At 26.0% G+C, this 11389-nt stretch overlaps 1 long non-coding RNA gene across 4 annotated transcripts; it reads left to right on the top strand.

The window, feature by feature from the left end:
* The first annotated feature begins 7223 nt into the window (after positions 1 to 7223).
* LOC140919116 (uncharacterized) lies at positions 7224 to 8219 on the top strand. 4 transcript variants are annotated; one of them, XR_012161694.1, is made up of 3 exons: positions 7224 to 7337; positions 7712 to 7770; positions 7900 to 8219. It is a non-coding gene; the product is annotated as an uncharacterized lncRNA (long non-coding RNA). The 4 variants fall into 4 exon arrangements; XR_012161693.1 differs by having other exon boundaries at positions 7895 to 8219; XR_012161696.1 differs by having other exon boundaries at positions 7250 to 7312; positions 7396 to 7770; positions 7895 to 8219.
* The last annotated feature ends 3170 nt before the right edge of the window (positions 8220 to 11389 follow it).

The following is an 11389-nucleotide window of genomic DNA, read 5'->3' as shown; positions in this document are numbered from 1 at the left end:
CTTTCTTTGACGTTTCTTCATTGATCTTGGATGGTACATTATCTGTCTTGAGTCTTGAGTGTAACTAGAGAAGGTTGGAAATGATTAGGAACGAATTGCAGACTGAAACAGAGAGAATACAGGGCTGCTGTTGATGTGCAGAAAAACGGAGAATGATTAACGTTATTGGTTTTTTGAGTGAACGTTCTTGAGCTTAAATAATCATTCTGGAGTTCCCGTTTTAAATGTTCTGGATTTCCTTTGTTATTGTCTTGTCATATGCCCAGATTGATCAAACTTTCTTGACATTTGAATTTTGGAACATGCAGATCGTCATGATTTATGTCTGTCTTTGAGTCATTTGATCTTTGCGATCAAATAACCTTTTTGAGTCTGGATTATTCGTACTTGTTCCTTGTCATGTACTTATTAGATATGAATGATTTCCAGAGCAGACTTTTTATCACAGAGATGGAAAAGATTTGACCAACTTGCTGTGATGGATAATTTGTTGAAGCTGAAGATCATTCTCTATTATGATGCAGAATGATCTTGTTGTTGTCTTTTCATGTATTTGCTTGATTCTGCTCTTAATTAAATCCACTCAAAAACACAAGTTAAATTAACATAACATTTATAATCATAATTAACATTCTTAATTAACCTTTGTTTATTTTCATCTAAACTTAAAATAGAGAGTTTGTCTCAACAAACTTTACTTCGAAATACCCCTCCCACAACTTATGTCGATAAATTTAAGCATTTCATATTACTAATCTATTGAAATTAGGAATAATTTTGAAATTTTTACCCATTTGCACCATTACTAATTATTACCCATTTGCACCATTACTAATTATTACTAATTTTGAAATTAGGAATAATTTATTACCCATTTGCACCTGAAACTTTTATCCATCTGCACGTGTACAGAATGATAAAAAAGGTGATTCGAAGAGTAGTTATAAGATGTCTTTGTAATGCTTCTTTTTACTATAGTTATTAGATGTTTTGGTTCATATAGACTTGCAGAATTGGTGGACGCTATTTATTCGTTTTCAACTGCAGTAATATTTATTATTCATATCCTAAAAATGCTTTCATCTTTATTTTCTCTTTTGTTTTTGCTCTTTGGGTTTTTTTTGCATTTATTTTCTACAATGGTAATTACTATTTAGAAAAATAAGGTACACTAAATCTCTATGTCCCTTTTATTATAGATATAGATTAAATGATTACAAAATTAAATAAAAAATATTTGCTCATATTTTTTGTTGTTGACAAAATTGGGTTTCAACACTTCTCTAACACAATTATCTTTTATATTTTTTACAACATCCTGTTATGATGGAAGTATACATTTGCACAAAAATTTATAGGCGTAGTTGCATTTTCGTCATCTTGTTTTAATATATTCACAAAAACAATCCTCTAATTTTGAAATCAAACTTTTTAATCTTCTATTTTTACTTTTATAATAATTTTGGCCTCATATCATAATTTTATCTTAACAATATTAAATTTTAGCCCAAATTTTTTGGTGATTTTATATTCTTAACTTGTCTTCAAACTTAAGCATCAATTTTATTCTAATATTATATTGTGGAACAGTTATTATCATATATTTTTTTTCAACACTCCAATGTTTTTTTGGAGAACAAAAACTGGCCAAAAATTTCATTTTAAATAGAACAATGAGTGCGAAAATATAAATACTCTATTTGAGTCTTATGCTGAAGTCCAACATGATGATAATGTTGATGATCTTCTTCACCATAAAATTTATTGAATATTAGTTGTATATTTTTTAAGCTATAGTATATAATAAGTTTTAAATCGTGAAATCACATGCACAATTTTCTATTGCATTCAACATGAATATAAACATTGAGAAAATATTGATGTATTAAAAAATACTTGGTACTAATAGTTGTATGTCCTTAGCTAGTATATAAAATGATCCACAATTAGAGGAATGTACCCTGCATCCCCCATATTTTACCTCTCACCCCCCAGTTTTTCATTATGACAATGTTACCCTTTTTTAATTTGTATAAAAAATTTCTTAACTTTCGAAAATTTCAAACTTTTGAAATGTAATTATGCAGAAAAATTACTAATTTCGAAACTTTGAAAATATACAAAACTTTCGAAATGAAATATTTCAGAAATTTTCGAAACTTTGGATGAATCTGAAATTTTCGAAGTGTATTTTTCCAGAAAGTTTCGAAAGTTTGGATGCATTTGAAACTTCTGAAGCACATAAACTTCGAAAATTTCAAACCTTCGAAGTAATTCCATTTCGAAAGTTTCAGAAGTTTCGAAAGTTTCGTATTAAATGAAAGTTTCGAAAGTTTCGTATTAGAGTCCGTTTATTCAACGTTCAGGATGACGGTTTAGTTTGTTGTTATTTATTGGTAAGTATTTTGGAGATGACCTTTACTTTTGGACATTGACATATGACATTCCTAATCTACTTGCACATTCAGGGAAGTTTGCATAAGAGTAATGGAACATCTTATTTAATTCTAGGGGTAGTAGTGGTCAGTTTTATTTATGTTGAATTTTAGTCTATGTCAATTATCATTTTAGTATTGTATTTCTGAACCTTATAATTTGAGTAATAAGTATCTAAGTGTGATACTCATAGATTTTAAATTAATAATAGATTATTTGTTTGTTTGTTTGAAATTACACGAAATATTATATAATTTGTTTTAAAAAATAAAAATAAATGTTACATGTTTTGTCGCTAATAGTTAAAAAAGAATGTAACTAGATTAATTATATATTTTAATTCATGTGCACAACGTGTAAGAAATAGGTCAAAAATGGAGTCTCAAATTTAAGTGTTTAAACCAATATTACAAATCATTTAGGTACATATAATTCATTTTATAATTTTTTAATAGAGTGATTAATAAAACCAAAGTAGAAACTCCTACAATATCAACTAACCGTAGTAGGACAATTCTCATAATAAATTGGAATTTACACTTTTTTTCCTTTCTCATTTTCCACGTTGAATGCCATAGCAGAGTCAGAATTTGTGGGCAATACATAGAATATGGTGCAAAACAAATTAGACAAAAACAAAGTGTGTAAAGAAATATTGTTCACTTTTAAGTCAGTCACTAATTATCAATATATTTTCTTTCTCTTTTAAAGGAATAGTATAATAAAAATAAAACAATATCTCAATTTTTTATTTATCCATATAAAAATGAAAATAATTATTTTCACAAAATAAAACCCTTAAGACAATTGCGCTTGTGTGAGTTGAATTATAAAAACTATATATTATAAACCTTTCTCTTTCCAATTGATGCATTATTATGAAGGTCTCACACACCAATTCCTCAATAGCTATAAAACAAACATTTAATAGGTCTCGTTTGATTTGTAAAAATTTGTGTATTTTTATTTTATCTATAGGAAAGACTCTTTAATTGAAATATTATTATTGAGAGAATATAAAATATTATATAATGAATATGCATTTATGAAAATAACAACAACAAAAATTTGATATTTTTATTATCTCTAAAAAAATAGACAGTTAATAATTTTAAAAAATCTCTTACTTTTTTATTAAAAAGTCAAACTAATATAAAATTTAAAAGAAGAAAAACAGAAAATATTTTAAATATGTGCCCTTAGTTTTCTAAAAACTCGTTTTTTGGGCTAAAAAATTTCATATGCTTGTATATTTTTGGACTTACAAACATATATTTGTCATTTTTTTATCATTTGAAACACTGTTTACAACTATTATTGCTAGTATAAAAAAGGTTTAATTGCAGTTTTAGTCCCTCTATTTTAGCTGAATTGTGAAAGTAGTTCCTCATTTTATTTATCTTCAATTTTGGTCTTCAAACAGAATTTTGGTAAAAAACTTGATGAAATTTCATCTTTTCAAGACACACCACACCATTTATGATCATAGATTTCAAGTACAATTGTTGTACCACGAGATATTGAGGCATTGTGTGACTTAAATAAACGCAAAAAAATAAAAATTCATCGAGTTTTGGACCAAAATTTTGTTTGGGGGACAAAAGCTGGGAATAAATAAAATGAGGAGACTACTTTCGCGGTTCAACTAAAATAGAGAGACAAAAACTGCAATTAAACCTATAAAAAAAAAAAAAATTATAGAAATCGACAAGATAGTTAAAGGTTTTTTTATGTACATAAGATGGTTAATGTTATCCATTTTAGTTAATTGGTTAGTACTTTATTTCACCAACCAATAATAATAATAATAATTACACTAACCATTTAACCAGTGTGTGGTATATATATATATATATATATATATATATATATATATATATATATCACAAATTCTATATAACATTTTTTTAAATGGCCCATCACTCTTTGTAAAAAGAATTAAAAAAATTTCAGTTTCTGTAAATTTTTTATATTTTAATTTTTATAAAATAAAAATATAATTTTTAGTTATGTAAAATTATCGTATATGTATATAATTTTAATTCTTACGACTAAATTAATATATATTTTTTGAATTAATTTTTATAAACATGTTAACACCGTTATAAAATGTGGTTCTACTCAAAATTCTAGATTAATTTTTTCGTTATTTTAATTTTTTACATTTAAATATAAAAAACTTATATTTAATTCTTCACAAATTTAAAGTAACTTTTTAAAGTAACTTTTTTTAGAGTAACTTTTTATAATATTATATACATATTTATAAAAAATTATTAAACAAATTTAAAGTTGAAAGTCAATTAGACATATTTATTTTCAGTATAAACTAAATCTATTTATTAGATCATGTTATAGAAATTAAAAATTATATTTTTAATTTACAGATATTAAAATTAAAATATTACAATTTTATAAAACTAAAACGTAAAAATAAAATAAATAAATAAATAAATAAGCTGATCACTCATTACAATTTACAACTGAAAAAAAATTAACCAACCATGAACGTGTTTAAGGTTGAATAATGTTTAGTTGATGCATTATTCAAAAATAATAATATTTATGGTTTGAAAATTTTAACCTTTCAAATTGTATCCACATCATTTAAGAAGTCAAATTCACTCTAGAGTGATTTAGTTTTCGTGAGTTGTTCACACTATGCACCTTCCATAGTGATTTTATATCTTGTAATCATTAATCCATGTTTTCGAACTTCAAGGTTAGTCAAGTTAAGGAATTCAACTAAAGCTCTTAACAATTTTTTATTTTTAATTACTTTTAAAGAATTTTAAGTTAGATATATAAAGATAATTTTGAGAACTATGAATCTAAGTCAAGCATAAATAAATAAAAGTAAAGTGTGGATAAATTACAAGTAAAAATATATTTTGATTAATGTGTCTAAAATAATAATTACAATGGGTGTTTATAGATTGAACATTAAAATTTAACTCCTATCAATTATGATGATCATCATCAAAATAAAAATAAAAATTGTGTCTAACTACTAATATTTAGATTTATTATTTGTGTGTTTCTCTTGCTTTCATTGTAGTGTTTCATGAAAAATAATCATTTCACTCACTTTGTTTAATTTGAAAACAGGAAAACTATTTCAAAATGTCTAATTATTATTAATCACGGTTGAACTTTGTATGACTTGTCATATACAAACCATAAGCTACTTTTCTATTCACCCATCGTGATGTGGATTTACTGTAAATTCGACTGCTCTTCATTCACGACTAAAAAACTTAAAGATTTAATTATAATTTTAGTCTTTTATTTTTACCAATCCACGGAATTAGTCCCCAATTTTAAATATTGACAGTTTTAATTATTTGTTCTGGTTTTTTAACTTAAAAATAATGATGTAACATGTTTTAAATGATGTGACATATGATACAATGCCATAGAATGATTAACATTAATTAAATAACAAGAAAACTATTTGAAAACTTATCTTTTAACTTAAAAAATTAATCATTTTTATAATGTATTTAATGATATATGAATAATTAATTAATTCATTTACATGGTTCTATATAATAAAATTATATGCTACATCATTTAAAATATATCAAAAGGATATGGAATAAAATTTTCTAAGATTTTGCATTTAATTTATCAAAAGGCCAAGTCTTTGGGCCGAGTTTCTGTTCTTAAGCAAGAGGTTTGTACCGTGCACCTCCTACTTTGACATCCCACCCCCATTTATGTAGAAAAGATCACATTGTCCCTAGTTTCATATATAAAAACCCAAAAAAAAATTCACTTTTCTTTTTTCACACACTTCTTTCGAAACTTTTAAATATTCGAAGTTGACCCTACTAAACCTTCGAAATATTGAAATATTCAAAATACAAAAGTAAGTAAAAATTCGAAACTTCAAATATTTGAAACGGAACTTTTTCAGAAATTCGAAAGTTTATATGATGATGAAACTTTCGATACTTTCGTTGAAGATAAAACTTTCGAGATGGAGAAAGTTTCGAAATGCAAAAGTTTCGAACATATTGAAACTTTCGAAAATTCAAGTTTCAGAAGTTTAAAATTGAATGAAAGTTTCGAATTTTTTTCGAAACAGTTTCGAAAATTTTGCCAAAGTGAAAGTTCTGAATTTAATTAGTAATAAATTTCAAAATCATTCCTAATTTCAATAGATTAGTAATAATTTTAAAATTAGTAATAAATTTCAAAATTAGTAATAAATTAGTAACATCAACTGTACTCATTCCTAATTTCAAAATTAGTAATAAATTTAATTAATAACAAATTGAAAAATTTGAAAGTTTTGAATTTTTTGAAACTTTCGAAACTGACAAATTTCGAGTGTTTGCAACTTTCGGATAATGTGTTTTTCGGAAGTTTTAGATTCATCGAAACTTTCGAAACATTCTAGAATTTATGTTTCGGGATATTGAAATTCATCAAAAGTTTCGAAAGTTATAACTTCAAAACTTTCAGATTATTTGAAACTTTCAAAGGTTTCTGGAAAATTTTATTTCGAATCTTTCAGATTCATCGAAAGTTTCGAAATTTTTATTTATTTCTGTTATTTAACATTTCGAATGTTTTGAATTTAAATAAAGTTTCGAAAAATATAAAAAATTCACTTTGAATAATTTCGAAAGTTTGAAACTTTTAAATATTCTGAAAATTTTGAGAAAGTTTCTAATGTGAGGGTGAAAAAAAAAAGAGTAGTAAAAAAATTTCTATTATTTTATACTAAAATAAAAAAATTATCATTAACTCAACTTATTGGGCCTATCTGCCGCGGCCCACTCCTCTCCCCTCTCCACACCGAACACCCACGTTCATTTAATTAAATTACGATGATTCATTCCCAAACCTCACATTCTTGATTCCATTCGTATGATTTTCTGATATCTTCTCTGGTTAGTTTTCTTCTTCACATAATTGTGGTGGTTATCTAATCTTTATATTTCTTTTCAGATTCCCTTCTCTTTTTCTCTACACTGCACGACATCGCAAATGTGTAAAACCCTAATTTCCTCTTTTATTTTTATTTTTTTATTCTTTAGTTTTGTTTGTAAAAGTCATTCTTAGTAATTTATTTGTTTGGTACGGTTTTTACGTTACAATGTGCAACCAAACAATTACATTGCTGAATATTGTATTAATTATCTACATTTAGATTTTATAACCATGTGAATATGCAATTCTTTTTTCTTTCACGTTTTATTATGTAAATGCAATTCTTTTTTCTTGTATTGTTTTATTATGATGATGTTTGATGTATTAACTTTAGATAAGTCAGCTCAAAGTAGAAGAATATGTTTCGGCGAAGAATCATACGAATCATACGAGGCAAGTTCAACTGCTTTTGATTCAAGTTTCACAATATTTGAATTCTTTATTAATTTCTATTTTTAGAATTCATTCTGAGAATTTGAAATTTGTTTAGTCACTCACATATATGATGCTTTTTCAGAACAGGATGAGGCAGCTCATGAAGGAAGCAAGGCAGCTCATAGAAGAAGAAGCATATAGGGTTGAATTATATGACAATCAAACTTTGTCTATTGGGAATTATGATGGGAATTATAAAAACGCAACCATCATCAGGCGTGGCTTGAAGATTGATTATTCAAAGTTAATAGAAAAGGTTAATCAAGATGATTTGTACCATCCTCCCTTCTATCAATAATACTGTCCTCCCTTCTATCAATAATATTGAACACCCTCTTGGATATTGGATGTATTAATCTTGTCATCAAAATATATTACTATGGAATATGCACAACTACCTTTTATTATTTCTTTTGTTTATTATATTTCATTTGATATTTGGATTTCATTTTCGAAAATCCTTGTGGTTACTAACGGTATAGACTCAGATTCGAATATTTAGTGTCTTTACAATGGCATGCAACTGCATCATTATAAATGCGTTGTTTTACCAAAAAGCTTTTGCGTCCTCTTTAAACGTTTCAATTGATTCTTAATAATAATTATTAATATTAATTATATCATTTCAATTGAAATAAATTTGAGTTGGTACTAATTTAGTAAATGAATTAAACAATTATAAATTTGAGTTGGTACTAATTTAGTAAATGAATTAAACAATTTTTTCATAGCTGATTAAATTCCTAAAGAATGTGTCTTCATTCTTCATATGGTTCATGCACCTTCTTGGGTCGTGATTGCAGAATTTTGTAAAACTGATGGACAACATTTTCCAATTGAAGCTACCATATTTTTTCGATTTTTTATTGCATTAATATATTTTATTAATGTTGTATAAAAAAAAAACATTCATCTCTCTTTTGTCTTTTGCTCTTTTTTTTCTTCTTCAGATAGTAACTATTATGTGAAGAGTTACAAAAAATATAAAAATATTTTTAATAGAAAAAATAAGATACACTAAATCTCCCTGTCTCCTTTATTATAGGTATAGATTAAATAATTTTACAAATAAAAAAATAAAAAAATTGACTCTAGTAGTTCTATTTTTTTTTTGGACAAAATTAAGTTACAATATTCCCCAACACAACTTTCTTGCATGCAATATGCGCCTATATTTTTCACAACATCATGTTTTGATGGAAGCATTCTTTTACATAAAAATTTATAAGCTTAGTTGTATTTTTTATCCCCTTGTTTCAATGTATTCACAAAAATAGTTCTCTAATTTTAAAATTAAACTTTTTAGTTATCTATTTTTACTTGTGGGTCCCAAAGCATAATTTTTATCCTAAAAATATTAACTTTTAGTCCAAAAAAGAGTAATTTTATATTCTTAATTTTGTCTTTAAATTTAAGCATTAATTATATTCTAACATTATATTGTCGTATAACTATTATATTGTTTATGATCTCTTTCACCATAAGATTTATTGAATCCTACTTGTATAAATTTTAAGGTATCTAATAAGTTTTAATTGTAAAATCACTTAGGTAATTTCATGTTGGATTCTAACATGAACATACACTTTGAGAAAATATTGGTGTATTAAAAAATATGGATACTAATAGTTGTATGTTATTGGCTAGTGTATAAAATGATCCACAATTATAACATTTTATATTTTAGACTTTTATGATTGTCAAAAAGACTTCAAGCTTTTGATGTTGGGTTTTAACCAATTGGACATGTATCCCAATTTAAGGTGAAATGAAATCTTTAATTGATTTCGTATGAACTCAGGATTATTTGAAAACCATGTAATATTCATTTATAATATTTTTTATTTTTTATTTTTTAAAAAAAACAAGTGTGGAGTAATTTTAGTTTTTCTTTTAAGTGTAGTTATAGTTTATAATTATTTTTTACTTGTTCATGCTAAATAAGTTTTACACGAACCTCCAAAAAGAAGCTATTTAATTGTTTATTCAAATTGAAATAGGTTATAACATGGATGGCTTGGCTTATGTCGACTCCATGTTTTTTTATATAAATAAATTTCTCTAGGTACATCTTATACAAAATAAAAAAGAACTATCATTTCTCTTGAATATTTTCAATAAAATTATGTATAATTTACTAATCCAGAATTTACTTGAATTCAAATTATATAGTGGATATGAGTAAAAGATTCAACCATTTGAGTCAACTACAATAGGTAAAGTGTTTTATATGATTATCATAGGTAGCCACCCACCAATTCATGTAATGAACTCCTCAATCTTATGGTAAAATATATGGAATGTGGATATGGTGTGTTATAAATAATAATAATAATAATAATAATAATAATAATAATAATAATAATATTATTATTATATTTAATTAAAATAATTATTAATCAAATTTTATTTATTAGACAACTTTGAAGTAACAATGTCGATTTATAAGAAAGAAGGGTTTGAATTGTAAATATGCCTTTTAAAAATTCATGTTAAAACTTAAGAAAATAACTCAAGAATGATCTTGGTTATGAAACAGAAAACGGAGAACGTTCTTGGTTTATGTTATAAAACAGAGAACGTTCTTAAATTAGCAGAAAATCAGTTTCTATTTTATCTTAATTGATCAATGCAGTATAATAAAGAAGGAGATAGGGAAGAGAATACCACACAAAGATTTATCATGGTTCACCCAACGTGGGTTACGTCCAGTCCTCACACTGTGAGATTTTCCACTAAGTGTTTAAAACGAAGAGCCTTCTTAATCTTACAACACCTAGAATAGATCGACCATGATCTATTTCTTTCTTAATTACTTTCCACCCAGAAAGCAATTACAACACCTATATAACCTTGATAGGAAGCAATCTTAAACAAACTATAAAGAAACTCTTATAGTTTGAGTTTTTACAAATGATTGAATTTGATAAAATCTGATATTGCTCAACTCTTGTTTGAGAATAGATTCTTTACAGAGTATCTAATGACAATTTCGCAGTTGGTGTGTGAGTTAGCAGCAGTAACTGTTTCGCGAATTGCAGAAAGTGATGTTGCCTCTGTTTTTGCAGAATTTCAAGCTTAAGTGAGATTGTATATTGTTGGTTACTTAGCACTTAAATTTTTTACTGAGAACTGAGATAATGGCTATTTATAGGCTGGAGATGTACTTGAATGAAGGTACAAGAGCTGTTGGAGAGACTTTGGTTTTTGACTGAAACATTATTTTAGAATAAAAATAATCCTTCTTTGAAATAGCTTTTTGACTTTAAATGGTTTAGCATTTAAAACATCTATGTCCTTTCTTTGACGTTTCTTCATTGATCTTGGATGGTACATTATCTGTCTTGAGTCTTGAGTGTAACTAGAGAAGGTTGGAAATGATTAGGAACGAATTGCAGACTGAAACAGAGAGAATACAGGGCTGCTGTTGATGTGCAGAAAAACGGAGAATGATTAACGTTATTGGTTTTTTGAGTGAACGTTCTTGAGCTTAAATAATCATTCTGGAGTTCCCGTTTTAAATGTTCTGGATTTCCTTTGTTATTGTCTTGTCATATGCCCAGATTGATCAAACTTT

Source organism: Cicer arietinum, chromosome 8 (assembly GCF_000331145.2).
Source record: "Cicer arietinum cultivar CDC Frontier isolate Library 1 chromosome 8, Cicar.CDCFrontier_v2.0, whole genome shotgun sequence".
In the NCBI taxonomy this organism is placed as follows: domain Eukaryota; kingdom Viridiplantae; phylum Streptophyta; class Magnoliopsida; order Fabales; family Fabaceae; genus Cicer; species Cicer arietinum.
Note: the sequence above shows the minus strand (reverse complement) of the source record. Positions and strands in the feature narration are given on the sequence as shown.